The sequence below is a fragment of the Balaenoptera acutorostrata genome, chromosome X (assembly GCF_949987535.1).
Source record: "Balaenoptera acutorostrata chromosome X, mBalAcu1.1, whole genome shotgun sequence".
NCBI lineage: Eukaryota > Metazoa > Chordata > Mammalia > Artiodactyla > Balaenopteridae > Balaenoptera > Balaenoptera acutorostrata.
The window spans coordinates 2,571,458-2,581,605 of record NC_080085.1 but is presented as its reverse complement, the minus strand read 5'-3'; positions in this window follow the sequence as shown (position 1 = coordinate 2,581,605).

Sequence of the window (10,148 nt, the reverse complement as noted above, 5' to 3'; positions counted from 1 at the left end):
ATCTTTCCATTATTCCCTATACACTGTGAATAAAATAAAACAAACAACACATGCCAGGAAGATGTATATTATAACCTCTACTTTTCTGTTCTGCTGTATTTTGCTGCATCTCAGATTCTTTGAAACAATATCAATTTATATCTTAGGCTGTACTCTTATATTTAACATTTTTATTTGAAAGCCTGTTTCTAGAACAATTATAGTAACAAGCACCACTGTGAGTGCAGAATATCCTATTATCTCTCTCTCTTTTTTTTTTGGCTGCGTTGGGTCTTCATTGCTGCGCACAGGCTTTCTCTAGTTGTGGCGAGCGGGGGCTACTCTTCGTTGCGGTGCGCGGGCTTCTCACTGCGGTGGCTTCTCTTGCTGCGGAGCACGGGCTCTAGGCGCGCGGGCTTCAGTAGTTGCAGCACGCTGGCTCAGTAGTGGCGGCATGTGGGCCTTAGAGTGCAGGCTTCAGTAGTTGTGGCTCGCGGGCTGTAGAGCACAGGCTCAGTAGTTGTGGCACACGGGCTTAGTTGCACCACGGCATGTGGGATCTTCCAGGACCAGGGCTCGAACCCATGTCCCCTGCATTGGCAGGCGGATTCTTAACCACTGCGCCACCAGGGAAGTCCCTGACTATTAACTCTTGTCATGAAAAAAGAAAATAAATCCAATGAAAACCTTTGTGAGAGCAGCCTTTCATTTTCTCTAAAATCCCCTGTCTAGCTACTCTGTTTGAGACATAGGTGATCCTTTTTTATAGAGTAGGCATCTGTGTTCTTTATTGCAGGTTTACTGAGATATAACTAACGTATAACATTGTATATGTTTCAGGTGTACAATGCAATGATTTGATACACGTATGTTACAAAATGATTACCACAAGGAGGTTATTTAATACCCCCATCATCTCACATAGCTATCTCTTTTTATGAGAACATTTAAGATCCATCTCTCAGCGACTTTCAAGTATATAATTCCTCATTTCCTGCTGATGGGATGCAAAGCGTCCCTTCCCTGTGGGGCCCGAAAAATGTCCGAAGGGCAATTCCTTCTTGTTCACAAGTGCACAGCTTGCGACGCCTTATTTCATCCCCCAAACACTAATGAACCTTCAATACTTCAATGTAGATAAAGAGAAGGGGTGGGGAGAGGAGAGAAGGATTTCATAAACTATAGAAAACCAGTAAAAACGATAATTTGGGGGAAGACGTGTTTTCTCAAACCCTTTATGTCTTCCCGAAATTTTTATATTTGTTTTCCGTAGACAGCGTGGAATTTTTCTTATCCATCATTTCTACATATATTAAACTATTTTATTTAATTTTCCTTTACCTGTCCTACATCAATTCATTGTTGTTTTTCGAATCATAGAGGGCAATTTTCCTTTATAGGTAGCACTTATTGGTATACTACCTACTGGGTTTTTTTTGTTTCGTTTTTAGGTACCTTACCATCTGTAATCAGACACAATCATTACTCCCTTCTTGTTGATTAACACATGCAATTATGTCACAGGACAAGTCAATCTCTTAATAAAGTGTTGCCTCACAGGTGAAAAAAGAAGAGCCTGGCATTTTTCTGAGCTCCTATAAATACTGTATTTCTGGTTTCCAAGGGCTGTTCCAAATTTCATCATTTTCCCTCTAATTAAGAAAGCATGTGTAAACTTATTTTACTAAAAATGCATTGCTGTATTACACATCCATCAGGCTTAACTCATTCTCATTCAAAAATCTAAACAAAAACAATTTAAACAGATAGAATAAACTTTAGAGATTTAAAAATTGTTTAGGAACTGTGTTTTTCTTCCAACATTTGCATTTGAGAAATACGAAGGAAACATGAGAACAAACGTAAAAGCCAACCATGAACTTATTCTGAAATGTCCATTAGCTCCACATTGGAGTTTTCCCACAGCTCTTGTCTCTGTGGGGCTCTGAACACGGCAGACAGGGGCACGCAGAGATGGGGATTATGTCCTCAGGTGTGCAGCCCAGGTTTGAATCCCAGGTGTGCCTTATCCCAGACGTGTGACTGTGGGGACTTCCTTACTTACCTCTATGAAGTCTGGAGTAGCTATATTGAGTAACACTCCCCCCAATGTGAATTTAAAGGAGAAGAATCATTTTTAAGACAAGATCACAACTAGGCAATCAGTGAACACCAGGTAACTGGTACACCTGGCCTTGGGTAAAATTTGGAAACTTGTCACTATTTATGGTCACTATTTATTTATGACTTGTTAGATGTGAATAAAATCTTTATGGTTTCCTACTGTGTAGCACAGAGAACTATATTCAGTATCCTATGATAAACCATACTGGAAAAGAATATAAAAAAAGAATGTATATATATGTATAACTGAATCTCTTTGCTGTACAGCAGAAATTAGCACAACATTATATCATCAACTATATTTCAGTTAAAAAAATCTTTATGGTCACTTATAGATACATAAGACCCACAAATAATGCAAGAAGCAACTTCTCTTGAAAGCATATATGAAATCATTGTCTATCCTGGCATCGTGGTGAACTCCAGGCTCCCAAGCAAAACTTAATTATGGGATCTGAGGCGCCCCAAGATGAGCTTGGGATAGAGCTGCCTTTTGATTTTCACCCAGAATCTATAGGCTCATCAGGAGTTAGGAATCAACTTTTAGTCAGAAGCCCAGCATTGAAAACATGATTCACACAACATCTGTCTGAAGTTCAAGGCAACTACTGCACAAGGATTAAGGGTGTCATAGTCTGCAGGTCAAGGAGAAAGATAAAGATAACAACAGTATGCTGACCCACTCATGGATCAGAAACACTTTGGGTTTGAATAAAAGTGGTATTACGGTTGTCCAGAGAAACAGAGCCAATAAATCTATGTATTTAGAAAAAGAGATCTATTATGGGAATTGGCTGAGGTCATCACAGAGGCTAAGAAATTCCATAATCTGCCACCCGGAAGCTGAAGGACCTGGCAAGATGGTGGTGTCAACTCTAGTCTGGGTTCAAAGGCCTGAGATTCCAGTCTGAGGGCAGGGGAAGATCTATGTCCTAGCTCAAACAGGCAGAAAGAGAGAGGGAGAGAGAGGTGATAGATAACAGATAGATATAGATTATAGATGGATAGATACATAGATAATTGATAGATACACAAACAGCTAGTAGATAATAGATAGCTAGACAGCTAGATATATAGAGAATTTTCCCTTCCTCCAAGTTTTTGTTATAGTTTAGTCTTCAACTGATTAGATGAGGCCCACCCACATAGGGAGAGCAATCTGTTTTATTCAGTCCATGGATTCAAATCCTAATCTTACCCAGAAACATCCTTTCAGACACACCCATAAATAATGTCTAGCCAACTATCGGGGCACTCTCTGATCCACTCATGTTGACACATGAAATTAACCATGAGAGCTATTTCAAAACATCTACACCCAACCATGGTGGACTGAAATAGGTACCCAACATTGCCAGACATATATGCATACATCAGGGGTTTTCAACCTCAGTGCTATGGACATCTGGGGGCCAGACATCCTCTGTGGTGGGGACTGTCCTGTGTACTGTGGTAGGTTGAGCAGCGCCCCTAGTCTCCACCAACTAGATGCCAGGAGCACCCTCTGCCCTCGGATGTAGCACCCAACAATGTCTCCAGACACTGCCAGATGCCCCCTGGAAATCAAGATCATTCCCAGTTGAAAACCACTGGCATAGATAAAGAATACAAGGACATCATCAACAACAAAAAAAAAAACATTAAACAAAGTTATGTCTGCATGGTAGGTTTGGGTAGTTTTTATTTTATTCTCTATTTCTATGATGAACTCATGAAATGTTATTTTTTAAAATGGGTAAATGAATAAATGCACTTTTAATTATATTATCACCTAAAGCCAATTAACTAATATAATAATAGAATCACTTAATTTGGGCACCATTTCTGAATGAGTATAAAACAATTGCTTAAATATCTTACAACCAGCTTGAGTAGAAAAGATGTTGGTTCTTTGAACTTCTTACAGAATGCTCTCAGTTTCAGCAAATTAGGGATTGAGATTGTTTCGATGCCAAAACCCCTTGCTTGTATTATGTTTTCCCAACTCAAGTATGTCCACCTGCCTGATCCTAATTAATCCGTAGCATGACAATAATGGTAGTAACAGCAATCATTTTCCCATGGATGGTATTTTGCAGTCCCTATATCACTTCCCCACTTTCTTTATCCACATTTGAGCATCCCAGGAAATGGTGAAGATGTTTGCACCCGATTTGTAGAAGGGGAAACAAAGACACACAGAGAGACCCTGACATCGCACACTCACACAGCAATTTTGGGGAAAAACAGAATGGAAACACAAGTTTTTCTCTTCTAAACATAGTACCCTTATATGTTTTCTGCCTTACCCTTCCCTCCAGCTTCCAGAATATTCTTTTGTTGCACGAAACAGAAAAAAGAAACAGATTTAATTTTGCAGTCTGTCTGTACGCCAATCGCGTTCCTCTTTCTTAAACACCATCCATTTTCCCCATGGCTTCATTAACTCACCCAAGCCTCCTTCCCTTGCTTGTAATCAATATTTTGACTGGGTCAGCGTGAAATGAAATTCACTTTGAATCATTTCTAGAGCAGTCACTTGAAGTATAGGACTGCCTGTTAAAAGGCTTCAACGTTTAAAAAAAGAAGAAGGAAAAGGACATCATCTTGCAATGGAGTTCTCTGATCCCATCTCAGTGACCAGCGGTTCTCCTGAAGCAATGAACGTTTGGACATCAGGAGACCCATGGATTCCTTGAGATAACCTTCGTGATATAAGTCTGCTTTTTGCTTGCAAGAGGGTCCTTATCTTTCATCAGATTCTCAAAAGCGTCAAAGACCCTAAAACGTTAAGCTCCATTCATTCATCCATCTACATACTCGTTCATTAAGAAATCATTGTTAGTGGAAAAGAATCTGAAAAAGAATATATACATATATATATTTCCATTAACAATGACTTCCTGTTAATGGACCAGGGAACTATAGTCAATCTCCTGGGATAAACCATAGTGGAAAAGAATATGAAAAAGAATATACGTATATGTATAACAGAGTCACTTTGCCATAGAGCAAAAATTAACACATTGTAAATCAACTATACTTCAATAAAATAAAAAAACAATGACTTCTTAACGAATACGTGTGTTGATGGATGAATATATATATATATATATATATATATATGAATCACTCTGCTGTACACCTGAAACTAACACAACACTGTAAATCAACTATACTTCAATTAAAAAGAGAGAAAATTGGAACCTGGGTTAAAAGACTTCTTAAAAAAGTCATTGTTCACCTATCGTGTGCTGGGCAGACAATAGAGCATAATCAAATCCGAGAAGTCCAAAGGCCCTGTGATGTTCTAGGAAATAAATGGTTAAGCATGGCTAGGGCATATGGTTGGGGTGGGGGTTCAGAGTACCAGAAGGTAAGGAAGAGAGAAAGCTTGGACCAGGGCATGAAGACCCTTGAGTGTCCCATTAAAAAGTCTGGACTTGATCTTGAAAGTCCCTCGAAAGGTACTAAACATGTTAAGATGTGTGATAAACGAAGCAGGTGTTGTCTTTATAAAGATGGTCCGTCCATGAGCAGACAACTTGAGAGATAGCTAAGCTGTTGCAGTCCTACCTTCCCTGTGGGGTAAAGGTTGCTTGCTATCTTATTCTCCTCTGATTTCCCCCCTACTTTACAAAAATAGCCACACCTATCTTGCAACATGAGGCAAAAAATTAATCCGTCAATGTAAGAAAGAAGTGGAAAATTGTATTCGAGCCAAAATGAGGATTATAAGCCAGGTAGAGCATCTCAGAAGGCTCTGACAACTGTTCCGCCCTGTTAGAAGTCAAGGGACAGTTATGTAAGTTTTCTGAGACACGGGGCTGTATGTTAAATGATGTATTAGTGACGGTCTACACAGTCCATATCTGACCATCACTGTGGTCCCTCACAAGGTCAAGAAGGACCGTCATCTTTTTAGGCGTCGTCTTGCTGGCGCTGGGAGAATGTTGCTCTGTATGGCTGAGCAGATATTCCTGCTGATGGGGGAGGTCTGGTCGATGCCTAAGGCAGATACACGATGCACAGCGGGGTGGGAGAGAGAGAGACCAAAGGGCAGAGAAGAATTTTTATGTTTCTTCTCATGTTGGCATAAAATTATGACACTTTTTCACATCCATTATACATTATTATAGATAATGGGGTATAACTAATTCACTTTGTGGTACAACAGAAACTAATACAACATTTTAAATCAACTATACTCCAATAAAAATTTTTTAAAAAGAATGAAATAAAACTATTATTTTCTCTTTCAAAAAAATTTAAAAATTTTTAAAAATATTATAAGATAATGGGTATAATTCCCTGTGCTATACGATATATCCTCGTTGCTTATCTATTTTATGAACAGCTGTTTGCATCTGTTAATCCCATACCCTTGATTTGCCCCTCCCCCTTCCCTCTCCCCTCTGGTAACCGCTCCTTTGTTCTCTATATCTGAGAATCTGCTTCTTTTTTGTTATAGTCACTCTGTTGTGTTGTTTAGATTCCACATGTAAGTGGTATCATACAGTATTTGTCTTTCTCTGACTTATCTCATTAAGCATAAGATTCTCTAGGTTCATCCACATTGCTGCCAATGGCAGAATTTCATTTTAGGAATGCTTTTAAGGAGCTCCGCCAAATTGCAAAACTCAAAAGCCAACATTTCCACACTGACCCACGGACAACGTGTGAAAATGCATATACTTCACAGGTATTAAAAGCTCCTTTGTGGGAAAGGCAAAGTCTACAGTCATCACCTCCTTCTACCCGCCAAGATAGTTAAATTTTTTAAATGCTTTGAAGTAAACCCAGCACATGAAGGGATCATTCTTCCAATGAGACCTCTTTTTTTTTTTTTTTAATCGGAGTATAGTTGATTTACAGTGTTGTGTTAATTTCAGGTGTATAGCAAAGTGAATCAGTTTATGTATATATATCCTTTTTCAGATTGTTTTCCATTCTAGGTTATTACAGAATATTGAGTACAGTTCCCTGGGCTACACAGTAGGGCCTTGTTGGTTATCTATTTTATATACAGTAGTGCGTATTTGTTAATCCCAAACTCCTAATTTATTCCCTCCCCCGCTTGTTTTCTCTTTAGTAATCATAAGCTTTTTTTTTTCTGTGAGATCTCTCTTTTTTATTCCCTCGGAAAAATTTTCAAAAGTTTACAGTTGTACTAAATAACGATTCTCCTTGAGGCTATTTCTTTTCAAACAGTCATGTTTACTCCTTAAAAGAACAAGTCATTCTTTTAATTTTCCAAAAAAAAAAAAAAAAAGCTACATCATCCTCTGTCCTAAAGTGAATTTCACAACACAGAAAATCAATCATTTTAAGAAGTGCACCGACCCCTCCATCTGCTTCCAAAACATTTTCATCAACTGATTCTCTCTGGAGAACACACATCCTCCTATGAACATGTCACCTTGTAAAACTGCACTGCATAAAAACCCAGAAAGGAACCACGCCTTAAACGTCTGCCATGAAGACACAGAAGACAAGCGTTCACATATTCTCCCCCTGCTCTCTCCTCCTCTATCTGCAGCAGCCTGTTTCGTGCAAACCAGAAGGCTTGCTGCACAATTGCCATTCAGGCCTCAGGGAGCCATGGGGTCACTGCTGGCTGAAGATCATTCCATTATTTAACACTGCTTCCAAGACAATCTTTTCAACTGCCGTTTTCTAGGGAGAATCCTCAAAGCCAAACCTGAAAAGAACAGATGCCAGCCTTTATTCGCCCAGGAGTATCATCAGTTAAGGGGCGTTTACCTTCATCCGATGGGACCCTGATCGTGAGCCTCTGATGTCACAGTAACACAAACGTTGCCTTGCTGAGAGCTTTCAAAGTCTCTCTCTCCCCCTCCGTACACCACCCTAGGATCCATCCAGAAAAGAAAAAAGGAGCCTGGCATCGTACATACAAAACAGAAATAGACCCGCAGACACAGAAAACATACTTACGGTGACCAAACGGGAAGAGGGGGGCGAGATAAATTAGGAGTTTGGAATTAACATATACACACTACTAAATATAAGATAGATAAACAAGGACCTATTGTATAGCACAGGGAATTATATTAATAACTTGTAATAACCTACAAGGGAAAAGAATCTGGAAAAAATAGGTATATATATGTATGCGTAACTGAATCACTTTGCTGTACACCTGAAACTAACACTGTAAATCAACTATACTTCAGTAAAAATAAATAAAAATGAAACAAAAAAATCGCTAATGGAATGAAGATTTGGGGCTGGATGACCAATACCAAAATAATGGTTTTGGGGGGGAATAAAACTATTGTGAAGGCGATCATGCTGGTTTATGATTTCAGCTTGATCCAGAAGGTTTCCAATGAATTCAAGCAAACGGGATACTCCCATCCTCCACACATTGGTCATCCCAATCTAGGTGGTCCCTTTGTGTGGAGTTGCTGTGGTGTTTCAGGATAGGAAATTCATCATCAAAGAAGGTATTGTGTTAGAAAAGAGGGCCACATGCACAAGGTGACAAGGGTACCCAGAAGGGACATCTAAAAGCAGCTTGAAGGATCAGAGAAGGTTCCCCAAATGAAATGATGGCTATGATGAAACTAAAAAGAAAGTCCAGAAGAGAGCTGGATACCAGCTTCGAGAGAACATTCTAGAAGAAAAGAGACCTTTTTCCAAGCAGAAAGAGCCACATCACCGTGCACCTAGAGGCAAACACATCTGGGACCCTGGTGTGGTTGGAGCACTGAAGAACAGCATGACATGCAGTCAGACAGACAGACAATCAGGGTCCACCTCACAAAAGCCATCAAAGGACCCTATAAATAGTATGAGCTATTCTGATGGTCATACAGAGCTTCCTCGGAGGTCACAGTCAGACTTGGGCATGTTACAAAGATGATCCTGGTCACAGTATGGTGAATTTGTTAGATGGAGTTGCGAAGGAGGAGAGAACATTTAAGCAGCCTTTCCATGCTTTTTTTTTTTTTTTTTTCCTGCACAACTCTCATTTTTTATAAAAAGCCAAACCCAACTATTTAATGATGACTTTAAATAGCATCTCAAGTAGTTTCCTATCAGGGAAAATGGAAAGGACTGTACTAGTATTTCTACAACAGGGGGTGCCCTTGTCATATCTCTTGAGGTATATATCTTTCAGTCAGTAGAGAATCTCCCATTGCAATAGTTTGATATAGAAAAATCCCCATGGCTTCACAATCCTCCACATTCTGTGATGCCCTCAAAAATCTGCTCTTAGAGAATCTAGTATTAGCACAGTGGGTTGAACTATGTTCCCCAAGGTGTCCAAATATTCACCTCCAGAACATCTCAACGTGACCTAACTGGAAACAGTCTTTGCAGAGCTAATTCATGTAATGATCCAGATGAGGTCCTCCTGGATGAGGGTGGCCCTACATCCAATGACAGGGTCCTTCTAAGACACAGAACAGGAGAGACCCAGACACAGAGGAGAAGCCCCTGTGAAAATGGCAGCAGAGACGGGAGGGATGAGGCCACGAGCCCAGGGACGCCTGGAGCCCCCAGAAGCAGGAAGAGGCAGGAGGGACCCTCCCCTGGAGCCTCAGGAGAGAGCTCAGCCCTGGGACACCTTGACTTCAGGCTTCTGGTCTCCAGAACTTGAAGAGAATGAATTCCTGTCTTCAAGCCACCCAGTCTGTGGAAACTTGTTATGGCAGCACTAGCAAATCCATACAATAGCTACATGTGCTGTCCGACATGAAGCTTTGAAAATTATTCTCAATTTGATATTAAAACAATTCAAAACAGCTGAAGTAATGTTAACATGACAAATATATTATTTAAAAAAATAAAAAGATCAGATTCAAGATGACGTAAAGAAATAGTAAAATATAAAAATAATAGTAAAAGATGCAATTGCCTATCACCTTTCTTCCTGTAATGATGTTTCAGAAAAAAAATACCAATAATAGCTTCCGATGGCAAGTGAACTAGGTCAAAATAAATTAAACAAGGAAATACATAAGAAATGCATTTTAAACAGAGCAATTAAAATTTTTACGGTATGAGAGAATTGAGTAAAGGTCACTGGTCCTAAATTT